Consider the following 18,651-nt stretch of genomic DNA (forward strand, 5'->3'; position numbering starts at 1 on the left):
CAGTTGTCAGTCAATAACTTCTCTATCCTGTAAATTAATTGTAATCGAACTATGTCCTGCATATGTAATAAATACATCTTTATAAATTAGTTAAAGCTATTTACAGATCGATTTTAATCATTGTTAGGCATAAACAGGTTACTATGAAAAAATATTAACAAAAATCTGAGAGTAACAAGTAAACCTATACGAAAGCCATATTTTATAGTTAATGAAAAAACGTGGAAATTCAACAAAATTATTTTAAAAACTAAAGCAGGGTAGTTTACATTAAAAGAATTGATGGAAAAAAAGAAATCTATTAAAATAACACATATACATACATAGGCAAAGATGAAAATATATTATTTTAATATTAAATTCTAACTGAAAGAATGGTGTGGATATATAATAGATAAGTTATCGATGATAAAGAAAGACCTGCACAATTCGAGTTACAACAAGAAAATATCGATCCAGAGACGTATTTACTATTTAGGAATAATTTATACAAAAGGACTTATTAAACATTTGTCGCATTATCGAAAAAAAAAATAATGAGTTATTAAGTCACATACTAAAAATAAAGATATTTTTCTCATAGAAAAATTTTGAAGAAAGTTTAGCTTTCAAAATAAAAAAAACTTGAGTATACATAATATTATACTTGCAGGTGCTATTGATTTAGAATTTAACTCAAGTGACTTTTTCCTTAATCGCATAAATTAGTTATAGTTATGTTTTTGAGTATACTATTTGTATTTAAGTAAAAGAAAAGTAGTCAAAGATCTCCTATTGGCAATGGACGGCTTTAGAAACGGACACCGTACAAGAAACTACCTTTGTTAAGATCATGGGAAAAACTAAAACTAAAAACATGGTCTACCGTTTTCTTTATTAGTTTTATAAATCGAAATTGAATATGAAGTTTACTTATTAAACAAAATTACGATTCATATAATTTTGATACTGTTTGGGAACTTCGTAATGAAATCAAAATGTAATGTTTTTTTATAAATAATAGTACGGTCAGCACAGTAACTTGAAGATTAAAACTGGTTAGATTTAGGCGAAACTTCAAGAGCAAAAACGTAAGGCAACATTATAAAAATATAATATAAAACATTTTTAGCGGGTCACTTCGTTAGGATTCGTTCATATTTTTGTTTAACCCTTAATCGTTCGTAGTTACAGGTAGTCTTTCCTAATTACACCAGAGGCTTTGACTTTGATTACCTTATTCTTAATTTTCGCGGCAGCCCATGTAGGAATTCAAGCCTAGACTAGGTAAAGGTCGTAAAAATTTATGTGTCGTCTGCCGAGCGAGGGCTGGACAAGACCCTTAAATAGAGTACCAGTCTTACAAAAATCTATAAATCATAAATACTTACACCCTGCATTATACAAGTATTTATATTTTCAGATAGATTATTATGTTTCCATTGGACGAGTTTTAAAAATGCTATGAATTATAAAAAAGGTTTACATTTACAAATGTATAATTATTGATGATTTAATTGTTAAGACTGTATCCTAAGAATATACAATAATAAAAGAATATAGAATATAACAATAATAATAAAAAATATACAATATAAGAATATACATTTTATAGACTAGGACTAAATGAGCGATTTTGGATTATATATTGACATTATTCAGCATTCGAACGTAAATCTTTACCAAAAAACATCGTTATCAAAAACCATCCATGTAATATGAAAATTCTAAGAAACAACTACGTGAAAAAGATGCAAATTTCTCATTTAAAGTGTCTATTATAATTGTCCTTTTTTATAGTTTCATATTCTTATTTTTAGACGAAGTTTGTTGTAAGTAAATTTTCGTTCTGTGGGTGCATATGTAAGTTCCAGAAATCTCCGAAGCTTTGAGACTCTGTGCTGTCTCGGCCCCGATTTTCGAGATCGTTTTTAAGGATCTTAATTCAAAAGGCATCTTTCCGGGTTACTGGAAACCAGGTAAGATGATAATACTGGCAAAGTCGGGGAGCAAGAACAAGAACGAGCCTAAGGCGTACAGACCGATCACCCTTCTCTCGACGATAGGCAAGCTGTTCGAAAAGCTGCTGGTGGAGAGACTAGAGAGCCACTTTAGAGCGAATAAACCACTGTCGAGTTCGGCTTCCGCCCAGGAAAAAGCACAGACGACGCAATACGCCAAAACGACAGTCAACACCCTCCCCGGGAAACACGTGGTAGAAGTACTCCTGGAAATATTGGGAGCCTTCGATCACTCCTGGTAGCCCGGAATAATCGATAAGCTGAGAAAGCGAGGAGTCCTTTCCGACCTCACCAAAACTATCTTGTTTTACTTTGAGGATAGACGAGTGGTGATAGACGCAGGCGGGAGACTGGTTTAGAAGACTTTAGAGAGAGGATGCCCACAGAGCTCGGTCCTCGGACCGGTGCTGTGGAAGTTCAGTTCGACGACTCCGGAGATCCCCCTGTCCCATCACTGCGACCTCATCGCGTACGCCGATGACCTGCTGCTCCTGGTAAGCGCCGACAGCCGAACCGGCATAGAAACCAAGATCGAGACAGTACTGTCTACCTTGCTTGCATGGGACAAGGAGAATAAACTCTCTTTTACCCTCCACCAGACGCAAGCTGTGCTGTTGAAAGGATCTCTGGACCAAAAGAAAACCCCCACTCCCGAACATGGATGGATGGACACAGAATAATATTCGAATTAAAAGCCCGCTCTCTGGGGATGATAATATCCAAGAACTTCAACCCAAGCGTTCACCAGAGAATGTCAGGAACGAAAAGCAGAAACGCAATGTGCAGGCTGGGATGCACTGGGGCCTCGACTTCAGTGCTCGAAGAGTAGCAAAAACGCTGGAACGAGTCCACAACGGGGCTACTGACCAAAAAGTTTCTCCCCTTGATATCAGTGAGACTCGAGCTCAGGTGGTATCGTTGTGGACTCCACACCTCACAGTTCATGACCGGTCACAGAGCTTTCCGGGCCTATCCTGAACGCTTTTGTTTAAGAGACCGCTCCGACTGCCCCTGCGGCCACGAACTACAGACTTCCAAACACATACTGTGGGACTGCCCTATGATGGACAAGGAGAGATCAGACCTCCACTCCGCGCTAGAAATCGAGGTCGAAGGCCCTCCGCAGGAAAGGCCACGAAGTGAAATATTCTGGATACCAAAGATATCAGAATTGTTGCAAATATCAATCGGCACCTAAAATCTGTAGTCGGACTAGAAAACGAATTGATAACATATCAAGATATATCTCTCGGAGTCGGACATGGCTACGTTTCTATGTTATCCAACAAATGACATATTTTCACCATGCTGACGACATAGTCATCTTTGCAAGCAATACAAATAGTCTGCAGAGTTATGAATAAAATGAACGCTTCAGTATACATGTGGTATGATTATTGCCATACGAAAAAAAAACTCAACATTATTAAAAATTGATAACAATGAATTATCATAGAAAAGGTTCATCGATACAAGCATCTGAGATGTTGGTTAAACGATATATGAGATCACTCACATTAATTAAAAATCAGAATGGTTTTCCTCAAATTGAGAGATTAGGAAATTGTTTTTCTTCAAAGCAGTAGACTTACAAATGCGCATTAGAATATGCTACGCATTCTCGGTGTATCTTTTTTTATGTATTTTCAGTAATTTATTCTCGGCTTAAAACCGTGGAAACTAACTCAAATAACCACTAAAAGGTTAGAAGCATTTAAAATGTAGTGACATGGACGAATGCTAAACACATTATATGTGGAGCAAGTTACAATATTCGCAAACGATCACATCAGCAATATCGTTTTACTGCTATATTGGGCAATAAATAACATACACATTATATATTCTAGGGCGGAATAGCGTGGTCTGTGAACTGCAGGACTAATAATCCAGAGGCCGCGGGTTCGAGTTCTTTAAATTACTTTAAATATGATATTATATTAAGTCAACCGAGTTTATGGTTTAAAAATCATTGACATATTTTACATCAGATCAGAAGCATTAAGAATAAATATCATGTCTTATTTGATAATCTTATTATAATATATTTTTTAATCTTCGGAAAAACTGTTTTCACGTTACTATTTCAATTACTGCATTATATATTTTGGTGATACTACAGCCAGATTTGAATAAGTGAAAGTGTATGGGGTTGTTTGTGTTCGGACAAAGGAGGCCTTGGACGAATCGATAACTCGTTGGGGGTGGGGGGCCGCCGCCCCCGCCCTAGCCCCACTTCGACCAATCCCAGCCCACCGCCCAACCCCACCCGCGTCGTAGGTGTTGCCCAACCTGCAACGTTACAACACAGAAAAACAGAAATACTGCACACGCTCCACAACGGCTCGCCGGCGGCGTTGGGCCAGTATTGTCAAACGTTCTTATTTCTACCAAATTTATACGATAACACTAATTAGATTAAACTGGTTATTCTAATTAACCAATGATTCAAATGAGTACTACTGATTAGTAAAAATATTAAGTGTAATAATAAGCATAAACTCTAGTAAAACGTCTACAGCCGTTTGTTAAAGTGTATGCATATTACACACACTAGCTTAAAATGCGGCAGTAATATTCAACATTGCATTATTGCTATATTTATATTTTTAGCATATTTAAATTATTAATAAAACTTATAAAGAATCACATATTTTTTTGAATAAATAATAGTACTAATGTATGTCAACGGGTTATAATATAAATTATTAATTATTTAATAAAAATATCTGATATGTTGCATCTTTCTATGATATTATTATATATAATCATTTTATTAATATCTTCTTTGGGGAATGAACTCTCTAGGTTGACACTATAAATAATATCTGTATCACTTAAATTTAAACTCTTGCTCATTTGAATCATGTTAACAGCTTCTCAACGATTTCATTATCTACATTTTTAAAGCCCATAAAATTTTCCATTAATCCGCCATTTTAAATATTTAACTTGCCTTACGTTCATCTGAAACAAATTGATCGCATTCTGCATTATGAAAAATTTTCCTCCAAGATCGAAAAAGCTTAGACAAAGATTCAGATACTCTATGTATAAATACTAAGATAATAAAATACTAAAAGAATTACAAGTCATCAGATTAATGATCCTCCTATTCAACTTAGTAATTAGATTAAAATATTTTCTATCCCAATGAAAAGTTGCTCAAATTATAGCTTTACTGAAACCAAGAAAAGTAACAAACGATATTGCATCAGAGAAACCGATAAGTATATTAAAATATTATATATATATATATATATATATATATATATATATATATATATATATATATATATATATATATATATATATATATATATATACATATATACATATATATATATATATATATATATATATATATATATATATATATATATATATATATATATATATATATATATATATATATATATATATATATATATATATATATATATATATATATATATATAGTGTATATATATATATATATATATATATATAGTGGCAAAATATATCAATGAATACCTAGTCAATAAGAAATACTGTTCAGTCGTATTCTTAGATACTAAACGGATTTTTGACAAAGTGCGGCATCTTGGATTACTATACAAAATTAAGAGACTGCTCTTCAAAATAATCCAGTCCTACCTGAAAGACACTTCCAAATTAGGATCGGAGAAGTAAGCACAAAACTGTACCAAATCTGCTCAGGACAACGTTCTTGGACCGATGCTGTGTTTGTTATACACACGATAGTTGTGTTTGTTATACACAAAAATTACTACATTTGCCGAAAACACTACAATAATGGCATCTAATACTGATCCAAAAATAGCGTAGAAGAGACTGCAAGATACTTTTTCAAAATTCCAACCTTGACTTTCTAATGGTGAATCAGGGAATAATATGTTGTTAGATTTAATACTAAAAATAGAGGCAATTTAAGGATAGTTATGTACAAAAAAAAAGGAGCACACCAGGGGAATTATGTACGGAGTTGTGAATTTGTATAATAATATTCCTAGGACAATCCGCAAAAATATAACTGTAGCGGGTTTCCTAAATGGAATAAAGTAACACCTTCGTGCATTAAGAAATAAATTATAATGGTAAGTCTTTTTTTTATATATATGTTTATATTATGTATTATATTTATTTTAAGTTAAAATTTCTTTATTGTAAAAATTAGCTATATTAGCTTGTTAAATTAATAAAATAAATAAATAGGTTGTACCATAACTCTACGTTTTTTTCTTAAATTTACAAAAATGCATAACTTTGAAAGGTGTCAAACATGCGGAATATGGGTACCTCATAAATTGCCTGAGGAAAACCTCAATATGCCAATCATGAATGATTTTAGAACAGAAAGATTTCTTTTTCAGTCGTTATGTTTGTAGAGATGAGAAGTGGTTCCCTTTCATTAACACGCAACGCAAAAAACGGTGGTTGTATCCCAAATCCAGTCCCAAGAACAGGATTACACCACAAGAAGACAATGTTAAGCATTTAGTGGGACATGAAGGGCATAATTCATTGTGAATTATCAGATTATGGGCACACAATCACTACAGACACGGCGGCTCTCACCATAAAAAGATTTAGCCATATAAATTAGAGAAGGGTAATTTTACAAGACAGTGTTCGCTCTCATGTTTTGAAGAAAGCGAAAGAAAAAAATCATTGGAATTTATCCAGAATTTATTTTTCACATCATTTTAAATTCCTGCACAGTTTTTTAGGTGAAAAAGTGTATCTTATAAAAAATAATATCAAAAACTACATTACATAATTTATTGCTTCCTAAAATGCATTATAACTTGTGAAGAATAATTGTAGAAAAGAAGTTTTAGTTTTTGACTAATAAACTTGCACCTTGAAAAACGCAAAAAACTTATGGAACAACCTGATATGTTTTTACTTTGACAGTTTAATTGAATTAGTAAAAATTGTGGCTTATTTACAAAAAATGTTCGATTATCATTTTCAGTGCGATTTGCTTTTAAATGTCGCTAAAATGTTTTTAGACCTAAAATTACGTTTATAAACGCAGTCAATTTTTTCCCCCTATGTACCGCTGCAAATATTAATAAATTTAAACAAATATGACGATTATGGCTAAGCCAAAAGTTAATCAGTCGCATACATCATAATGCAAAAACATTTTTGTTTTTTTTGTTTATGTTTTGTTCATGTTTTTGCACTATGTTTTTTTACATGTTTTTGAATGTTTTTGCATTATGTCCCGAATGTTTTTGCATCATGAATCCAGTTGTGGACTTTTACGAGTAATTTTTACTTTAATTTTTTTGAAGTTTATAATCGTGGTAATATGTTTTGAAAATACCGAGTTGTAGTTGCTGCAACATATTGCTTAAAATAAAGTCCAAATCAACAGCAACTAATGATCAACTATTTTCGGCCGCATGAATAATTAAAATGTAAAAATATAGGAATATATATTTATAAACCTATGTATATTTGTTTTTCAAACTGTATTGTTTGATTCTTTATAACTTTACGAATATATTCAAGTAGTGAATCGTTTAGTATTTGATGATCGAATTGTTGAAAATAACGAATTATCAGTACTAAATGAAATAAACTTAAATTCGTAACGTCTTTATTTAATAGTAGTTATGTTTTTGTCATATCATTTAAATTTTATATATTTTTATATTATCCCAAAATTTAATTTTATCGGAGCAAGAAGGCGGCAAAAATCAGGTTTGCACAAATGCGGCCAGGTACCCAAGAGCGGCACTGATTGTTAAAGCTGCACCGCAAACAAGCTCGCAACAGACTTCAATATCTCTCCTATAACCGTGTAATTCATAGTTCGTTTCTTAAACTTCATAAATAGAGAATAAATAATCTAAATTTAATTAAATTATACAAACTAGGAGCGATATTGCTCCATGATAATGCGAGACCTTATACTTTACAAATTACGGCTGCAAAATTAAATGAAATAAAATTGAAAATCATTCCCTATATTTCCTTAACCTTTTTCCTACATACTATCCCCTGTATAATGTTAAAATCTTCAAAATATAATATTATAACAACCTGATAGATTTTCAAATGGACCCACATTATTCAAACGACAAAAGAGAAAAATGTCATAATATTTTTCATAATTGATTACAAATTAAGAAAAAAATCGCTTCTCAAAAGAGTAAAGGTTTGCGTTGGTGCTTGTATAGGTAATCCTGCGGATGGAGAACCAATGATACTCTTATATATATTATAACCCCAGCCGACAAATATTGGTATTTGTCAAAGAAAAGTCGTGTCGGCGTTTGTGAGGGCTCGTTGCCGGGGGGGCACACAATGATCGCCGCGATTTGTTTGAAGACCGACTCGAGATGTTTCTCCTGTCCGGACGAGGAATTAAGTGGAGTCTGTTCAGTCTACGTCCATTTTTGTCTTTTCACGCGATGAGCGTCTTGCGCTCTGTCTGTCCTTTTTTGCGGCAGAACGATTTATACGGAAAAAATCAATAAACAGAACTATATTACATGTATTACTTTATCAATAATAAAGCTAATTTGCAAACAAACTAAACAATATTTTATTTTTAATATATGATTTTATCATTTAGATCTATTAATTTAATACAATAAGAGATTTTTTAATGTGTATCAATTACGAATTATATAATTTATCATTACTAAATTTGTATGTATTGAAATAATTCATAACGAATATATTTGATCATAAATTGTTCGCAAATATAAAAATGCTGTATTTAAAAGTAAAAAAATATGTTTTAGAAATCAACCTTCAGAATTTTCTCGTCCACGTGTCAAGCCGAATTCCGTAAATCGTTTCGCACATAGAAAATGAGCATTCGGATCACGTATCTCGCAAGGTTCTTCGTGATTCTTCGAAGTGCCATAATGGTAAACATTGGCGCAATAAATAATCACGTTCTTGCGCAGAATTGGCAAAATGTCGCCATAGTCATCAGACGAAGCCGCTCTAAAGGATAACATTACGATTTTCCTCGTACAAAAAAATAACCATAGTTGCGAAACGGAGATGTCACCGGATTGTAAATATTTGACCGATATCTTCTGGAAAAATGGAATGCAATTTTCACATCACTGAAACAGGAAATTTCACAGTTTCTCATAACATTAATTTTAATACATATTAAAATAATTTTGACAGTGATTTCTAAGCTCCTTATTATTATTATATTACTTAGTTTCCTACACTCCTGAATTGTCAAGAGAGAGGTGGTGTAAAGATGTAAGACTGAGAGATACTACTTGCGTTGATTTCACGAGGGATATTTTGTCTCTATCTAGTAATTGCTTGGAAAAAATTCAAAATTCAAAAGATGCTAAAATAATGCCGTGCAATCTTATCCCAAATGGTAGAACTGATATAAAAAATAATAATCTTTACGAGAGATTGTTTCTTTCGCCCATTACAAATCTACATACATATATATTAAACTTATAAAAATAACGTTTTAAATAATGCCAAACATATAACAACAGCGAACTGGTTAAGTAATATGTGCTACAAAAATGATGTCAAACATGCGGACCATGGGCCGCAAGCGGCTCGGAATGGTTTAGATTGAAATTTTTTTGACTCAAATATTTAACAATTAAAAAGATTTAAAAACATATACAATTTATTGGAGAAAAGAAAATTTTACTATATTCACTGTATACATCAGGAATTATTGTGTTCCAGAATCATAAAAATGTTATAAAGATACATTTTATCGACGACAGTTTTCTTCATTACACTCTTACTTTATTATACAAAATTACGATGGGTCTTCAGTCATATAATTTTTATAGTAAATTGTGAACTTCGAAAAAAAATCAAAATGTAATGTTTTTTGAAAGGAAAGAAGGGTCAGTACAACAATTTGAAGATAACTAGTTAAATTTAGGCGAAACACCATGAGGAAAAATGAGAGGAAACATTATAAAAAAAATGTTTAATACATTATTGTTGGTTTACTTCAATAGTATTCGATCGAATTATTATTTAAACCTTAACCGTTTTCAGTTACATGTTGTAATTTCCAATTATACCAGAGGCTTAAGATTACCTTATCACCTTATTCTTGTCACTCGCGACAGCCCGGGTAGGAGGTCAGGACAAGCCTGCGTAAAGGTGGTAAAAACTTCTGAGTCGTAACCTGGGCGAGGTCTGGACAAGGCTTCAATAATAGAGCACAATAATAAACAAGCTTTTGTTTTGAAAAATATAAACACTTTTATCTTACATTATTCAAGTGCTTATAACCTCGGATATAATCGTTTAAAGATTATTATGTTTTCGGTAATCGAGTTTAAAAAAATTATCTGTATTATTGAAAAATTGTACCATTGCTACAGTACTTTCTGCACCTTTACGCCCCTTGAAATCCTACACGTGCCTTCACTCAGATGCTTAGCTCTACCCAATTCTGGAACCCACGGCCAAAACCGCCATGTGTGCCATCTGTTATCACACCGTAAAAGCTCGCGCCGTCACAACAACGTCACGTGCGTGCTTAACGACACGTACGCTTTTATCGTTTTTTTATTCTTTTCTTGTTAGCAACTACTTACTGTTTGCGAAAAATAAAACCAGCTCCACTGACTTAACCATGTAGAGCAACATTCACAACAACGCTAAGGTTTTTTCCTAGTACAATTTAGCAAACATAAATTGCTAGGGGAGAAGTACGTAGAGATATTTATTCACTATGGCCAAAACGTGATGACGGCGTAGAGAAACACATTTTTTGGTGGACCTCGACAGGAAGACAACGACCGGCGGAGCGTCGTTCGCTGATTTCTCATATCAATCACATCAATATAACATGTAAAAAAATTGTATATCATTCAATATATAATACTGCAACGGCCCGATCTGTGTATGATTACAACCCTGCATTGCCCGTCTGACAAAATATAAATGGTCCGGTAAGTAAAGCCTGTGTTCGGTCATAAAGAACGGATGGGAATATCTGGGCTTCCCTAAGTTCATTTGATGTTTTAAAGTCCGAAGTAGATGTTTAAAAGTAAGTGTCAGTATTTCAACAAAGAAGCCTCTTTTTGCCTTAGAAGCTTAAAACCTGTTTTAGTAGTATGCTTGCCTTAACTGGCCTTGTCGACGGTATTTATGATTTATTAGCGTAATATTTAAACTCTCACGCCTGTAAATTTTACTAAAAGCATTTTGACCGTTTAATACCATCACCGGGTAGTCCGATTGTGAATTAAATAGTGGTTATTTTGCTGAACTCGACAATAACTATAAATTTTAACTTATTTTCCTATTAAACTTAAAATAAAAAGATAATTGTCGTGTTGCAATATTTTCGTATAAGGTTTGTTTAAGGTTTGTTTAAGCACACAGAAATCATTTATATAAAAACATATTTTGATTTACAATACACGAGAATCCATCAGCAAGCAATCGACAAATTGACACAGATGACTCATAGTCACGAGAAAAGCTTTCACTTCCATCATCTGACGGATCAGATATATTATTTATTGTATTTTTTATGTTTATTAGTAACTACTATGTACTATTTTTACCGTCCGTTTGGTCATGATGGACTTAATTTAAATAAATATATTGTAATAATGTTAACATTATAAAAATGATACTAAGAAAAAATCAAAATCAAATGAAAATATTAAATAAATTATATTATTATAATATTGTATAAGCGCGTGTATTTATACATATTGTATATAGAGTCAAGACTGTGGCATAATACTAAGAATTATATTCCAAGACGACGTCGCAGGGCTTCTTAATCCTTCGCGAAGCATCTAATCTGGTAAATTATGAGGGTTTCGCACTCGAGCGGGGTTATTCGTGCGCCTTGGTTCGAAGTTGGGAAGCCCTGTATTTAAAAGCGTCGTATATATAGACTGCTGAGCAAACATTCCGGTTGCAGAGGTACTCAAGACCTCCTCCGCGGGAGACAACGGGTAAAGCTCAATGTATTTGTCTTATATTTGTCTACGGTATTAGCCAGCCATGGAACTCGAGCTGGGTTTGCTTTGCAGGTCTATAAGGCTCTCTGGAAATATTGAAAATTGTCCTAATGCGCTTATGCTAATATGATGTAAAAACATGTGAAAATTGGCAGCAGTCTAGCATTTTGTAGCTGTATTGATAAACGACGCTGGGTAAATAGTTGGTGCGATAAAGATTCATTTTATTAAATAAAGATTTTTATAATTATAAATATATTTTTTTTAAATTAAACGGCATTTTTATTAATCATGAGTAATTAACATACAGACATTAAACCAAAGAGTAGAATAATTAATCATGTTAAGAAAAAATATCATTAACAACAATTAGATCTGTGAAATAATAAAATTGCTGTATATAAAGTAGTTGAATTAAATTATTTTCATACAAAAAATTTAATTACCTATTCATCCATTATATGTAGATGCATGTATTAATTGTCAAAAAAAAGGTATAGAAATACAATTAATTATGACAAATAAAATTATTTATACAAAATAATCTTTATTTTAATTGTATTGAATTTAGTCGATACGATGATCAATACAAATATTCACCATAAAAGCAAACGGGACATTGTTCGCTTGAAATTTTCACTCAAGGGCGAAAATACACGTCGTTGAAACTGATAGGGTTCCCAACAAGTGGAGTGATGCTTTGTTTGGAAGCTATTCATCTACATCTATAGCTAATAAGGAATCGGGATTCGCATGACAGGCGATGCGAGTTTATATATGTATATCGTTTTATGAACTTTGAAGTGAAACGCTTTTGGATCGAAGTTCGTCGATATATTTACCAACGATGGTCGTCTGGTGAAGGAAGTTTGTCAGGGTTTGTGGTAGGAGGCCCTACACGCCCTATACCACAAACATTTGGATCGTCTGTCGCCCGTCTCGGGAGGAGGCTGTTGACAGAGGCTATACCAGGATTTATTTGGCTACAAATCATTGTGTGTTACACACAGGCAAGCGATAAACATTTACTACGGGCAAATAAAGGTGTAGTACAACACATAATAGAAACGCAAAATATTGGCACAGCGCCGCCCCCCGCCCGCCGAGTGTGTGCTCATTTGCCCGTTTGATAGAATTAAAACATAATTTGAGACAATGTATAGAATGAACCGATTTAGATTTTATTTAATTTGAATGCTGTTGATCATGACGTGAAAATATAGCAGCATCGCTCGATAAGAATCAAGCAAAATCGACTTTCATTGAAAGAAAAACTAAGGAAGCACCATGAAGTAATTTTACGTACCTTTCGTGTATATTAACTAAAAGAGTTATGTGATTCTCTTCGGTTGCCACACTTCCACTAGTGCAATAATGAGGTTAAACTGTGTCCATTACTATCCTCTGCGAATTTTCACCATGACTGTATACGAGGTGTGATCAAAAAATATGGTTAATAATTTTTTTACAAAAGTAATAAGCTTAAATCAAATTTGAATTAATCTCGTTCAAAATGCTTTCCTTGGCTAGCGATTTAGTTATCCCAACGTTGATTCCATGATTTGAAGCATTTCTGGAAGGCTTCTTTCGGAAGGATCTTTAGTTGCTTTGTCGTGGCCTCTCAATGTCGGGAATCGTGGCAAAACATTTTCCTTTTAGCACGGTTTTTATTTTTGAGAAGAGCCAAAAGTCGCGTGGAGCTAAATCAGGAAAGTAAGGTGGATTTGGACAGACAGGAATCTTTTTTTCGACCAAAAATTCGCGGATCAGAAACGAGGTGTGGCACGGCGCATTGTCGTGATGAAGGAGGACGCCATTGACTCATTTTCTGGTCTCTTCCTCCGTACATCGTTTCGCAAACGTTGCGGTACGCCCTTGTTATATTCGGAGTTTACAGTGGTTCCTCTTGCAATGAGCTCTGATCCCACTATGTCTTCACTATCGAAAAATCCAATTAGCATGACCATGACGTTCGACCTTGACTGGCGTGACTTTTTATGGCGAGGAGAGCCACTCGTTTTCCATTGGGAACCCTGCATTTTCGTCTCAGGGTCATAACTATTCACCCAACTTTCATCTCCAGTTATAATTTTGTTCATGAAGACGATCCTTCTATTCCGTGCAAACTGACATACGAATATCCTTCTGTTCGTCAATCAAAAGTCTTTGAACAAATTTCGTACTCACTCGTCTCATCTGAAAATTATCGGTTAAATTACTTTGTGCAGTACGAGATGTTCAGTTCTTCGGTAAGCTCTCGAATAGTCAATCGCCTGTTAGAACGAACCATTTTTGATACTTTTTGCACGTTTTTGTCTGTTTTTGAGGTCGAAGGACGTCCTGACCGGTTCTCGTCTTCAACCGACTCTTTTCTGCTTTTAAATCGCTCATACTACTCGATAACAGGCTTCAGAGTCACCACATTATCGCCATACACTGATCTTAACAATTCATGAGCTTCTTTGGCAATTTTTTGAAACATAAAACAAAACTTAATGTTAACGCGTTGTTCAAAATTCATGATGCGCGACAGACAGACAGATAAACGCTGGAAGCCGGCTGACAAGTGACTACTTGTTCAAACTTGACCTCAAGTTTAGAAAAGAATTTGATTATGTTTATACGTATATGTATATCAAATCGAAACGCTTATCTAAAAGTAATGCTTTTCAGTTAGAATGCATCGCAATTTTTCGGTTAGATTTAGAAAAACACCCAATAGTATGAAGTAGTTATGAATATTTCATTCATTCAATCGTCTTACTGCTGATGAATTGTGAATGCATATCGATTGACGAAAACAAGTAAAACGTCTGCTTGTTAGAAATACTTAACTATACTTATTGACAATAAATTGTTTATATTAATTTGATTTTTTATGGCAAAGTTAAAAAATAAACACCGTTTGCTCTGGCGCCACCGACATGTGATAAAACAAAAACCTATTGGCATTGCCACATTCCACAGCAGAACCAACCCACCATTCACGCTGGTCGATTGTTGCGCAAACTATGAGCAAACATTTGCATATCGTCGAAGTAATTTCGATTCGAGGGTTGGTTTGGCTTAATCGTATAAACGTGGCAGCAAGATGCGTGCTCAAATCCGGTCAAATCGTTTAAGTTCCAATTAAACATGGCCAATCTGTAATATAACATCGAATAAATTCTAATCAGAGTTTCCACTAAAAAATAATAAATTTTATTTCTTAGCACCGTTGAATACTGCTTACATTAGTTTAATTAATCCTTTATGGCAAGCTTACAAAATATTCATTGTTCTATTTACTTTTTAAAGTGTTATTTTTCTACTATTAAGTTAGTAAGCACAAAAATAGACTCATAGATAACTATTACTATCTGATAACAATAACTGTATGTGGATAGGAGTAATATTTTTTTTATTTGCAGTCTTAGCCACATGGACATTATGTAGGCGCTATGGAAAAAATAAGTAAGTTAGTGACTTGCAGGGTAAAAGTTATATATCTATTTTCCTTAACACTAGGTTTACTACACCCGTCAAATTGACGGGTTTCCGATTTATTTTGAAAATTTTACAAAATAAGCACTGTTTTTTTCAAATTTTTTTTCACGACTTTGTATAACTAAACAAGGCAAATATATTTTCTATTTCTTTTATTTTCGGAAACATTTAATTTTTGAAAATCTTGTCACTATATACCTTTCTCTACTGTCGCCCGTCAATTTGACGGGCGACAGTACTGTGAACCCTTTTTTTACCTTCTCGCTCCAATTCTGAGCAGCATAGCACGCGCTATATCGGCGCGTGTAATTGAGTAATCGCAATAATAGTCCTGGCCGAAAAGTATAAAAAGTTCATGAGAAGCAAGATAGGTCATCGGTCATGAACCAGCAATCGGCTGTTTGTCTTTGAACGCCAGCGTGCAACGGATATTTATCAGTTACTATATAAGTATTTGAAAAGGAAAACTTTGCTTATTGTAAGATAATTTCAAATAATATTATTTTCTTATAATTACTTTTTCAATAATATTTATTTTTACTTGACCCACCTTTAGCTACAATGAGCAAATTTAGGAAATATTTGGAATTATCGAAAAAAATTTCCATCATCAATGAACATTCTGGTGCTAGCTCTGAGGAAAATGAATTTGAACCAAGTGAAAGTGATTGTGTATACAGGTTTCCTGAATCCGCTGAAAGCGAAGATACAGAAGAGTCATCAGAAAATGAAAATCTTCCAAATCTTGGCAGAAAAAGGATGCGTATTTTTTCAAACACGCATCTTAGAACACATCAAAGGGTGCACGGAAACAGAAGCGCGTCGTGTACTAAAAAAGGATTGGACAATTTCAATTGAGCAATTAAATATTTTTATAGCGATTTTATATGCCAGGGGAGCATATGAAGCGAAATCGCTAAAAGCTTCTTATTTGTGGTCCAAAAAGTGGGGCCCTCCTTTCTTTTCAAATACAATGCCCAGAGATCAGTTCATGGAAATACTTCGGTTCATACGGTTCGACAAAAAAAAAACACAACGATCTGAAAGGTTGCGTACAGATAAATTTGCTCTAGTGTCTGAAACCTGGAATAGATTTATAAAAAACGCTCAGTCCTGTTATAGGCCACACGAAAACATTTCTATTGACAAACAATTGTTCCCAACAAAAGCTAGATGCCGACTCACCCAATATATGCCAAATAAACCGTATAAATTTGGTATAAAATTTTGGTCGGCGGTTGATTTGAAATCGAAATTCGTTTTAAATGGTTTCCCTTATTTGGGAAAAGATGAAACCCGATTATCAACACCTCTAGGGGAACACGTTATGAAATTAGCAGAACCGTATTTACGGGAGGGGAGGAATATAACCACTGACAATTTTTTTACTAGTATTCCACTGGCTAAGAAATTGCTATTAGAAAAAACCTCATTGATTGGAACCATTCGATCTAACAAAAGAGAACTTCCAAAAATAGTAAAAGAGAAAAGAGATAAAATGCAATTGTTTTCCTCGCAACTATATAAATCTGATAACTGTATACTAACTGTTTATAAAAGTAAACCAAAAATAAAAGTCCTTCTTCTGAGCACAAAGCATACATGTGTAAAATTAGAAAACAGCGATAAAGTTTACCAGACACCATTGCATATTACAACAAGACCAAGTGCGGTGTAGATGTTGTTGATCAAATGGCTAGAAAATACTCCGTAAAATCAGGCAGTGTTAGATGGCCCCTTCATGTTTTCTTCAACATCTTGGATATGGCAGCAATAAATGCATGGATACTTTATAAAGAATGCACAGGAATCATTATATCAAGAAAGGACTTCTTATTTCAATTGGCCGAGGAACTAGCCAAAGAGGATAATGAATAGCATCAGACACCATGTACTTCACGTCAGTCGCGTAACACCACTTCTAAAATACGCAAGAGTTGTCAAATAGGCTATTGTAAAAAAAACAGAAGCAATGTCGCATGTGAAAAATGTAAAAAAATTGTGTGTGGAAAGTGTACTAAAAAAATTGAATATGTCTGTAGAAAATGTTCCGATTAGTTTATATATTATTTTTATTGTCACCCCGATTATTATTTTATTTGTAATAATATTTTTTTAATAATCTGTATATTTTAGTCTTGATTAAGTTAAATAAATCATATAAATTTATATATACTTTTGTTTATCCGTCATTTTGACGGGTTTCCGTTGAAATAGGTATCAAAAAATTTCCGTAAACCTAGTGTTAATCAGTTAAATCTCAGGGTCAGCCATGTGTGTCTCGGAGAAGTACGCTTGGATCAATACTAAATCTGAGTAAAACGGGAGTCCGATTGTATAAAATAGTTTTTTAAAACATGTACACGAAATACTAAAAAGTGTCTTTTCATCATTCATAACACGATTAGGATTAAGATCAAGGTTTAAGCTAACGAAATGTTAAATTTATACGAAAATATCGAATGATTAAAACGATCCAATTAAACTTATTATTCATATAATAAAAAGCAATGTATCGTTAATTCGCGATTTACATAAGTTATGACAGTGAGCAACACAGTAGAGCATTTTGTGTTAAAATATAAAAATATTACGTACTGGATAGCAAGTGAAAGTCCCGAATTTAATAGCAGTAATAATTTTTAGCTTTTACATACATAATCACTTAATAATAATAATTATAATTAGCCCAATGTAGATAAGTGCAATTGATAAATATTAAGCTTTGAAATATAAGAAATTATAAGTAAAGTTTTATATTAATACCTCAATAATATGGAACTATTAAAAAATAATCTACAATTAAAGAGCTGGATAGATGGATGAATCATGAATAAGATTAGCGTAGAAGCTTGCTTTTCTTTCCTGTCACGACATACAAGCAAACTATTTCTACAGTTTTGTGTGTGACTGAAATTGATCAATTGCGAGCATTAAGTATTTGAAAACTGTCTAATACGTTATTCTTGTTTTAATTTGGTTTATTATAAGTTTGTATACGTGGAGAATAAAAACGATTTAGTAACGTTAAAATTTTCATACAATATGTGCGGTATCAAGTCATAAATCCACAGTAGCGTTCGTTCGTTACTAGTTTACAAAGTCAAATAAAATTGCACTCAATCTTTTGGCGCAGTCTCCAAAGCGAGTTGTGCAAACTCATTATTCAATTTGTTCAGGGGCGTGTGTTGTTTGCCGCTTGTGTT

The sequence above is a fragment of the Plectrocnemia conspersa genome, unplaced genomic scaffold (assembly GCF_051122295.1).
Source record: "Plectrocnemia conspersa isolate PC_06_02 unplaced genomic scaffold, ASM5112229v1 ptg000001l, whole genome shotgun sequence".
Classification (NCBI taxonomy): Eukaryota; Metazoa; Arthropoda; class Insecta; order Trichoptera; family Polycentropodidae; genus Plectrocnemia; species Plectrocnemia conspersa.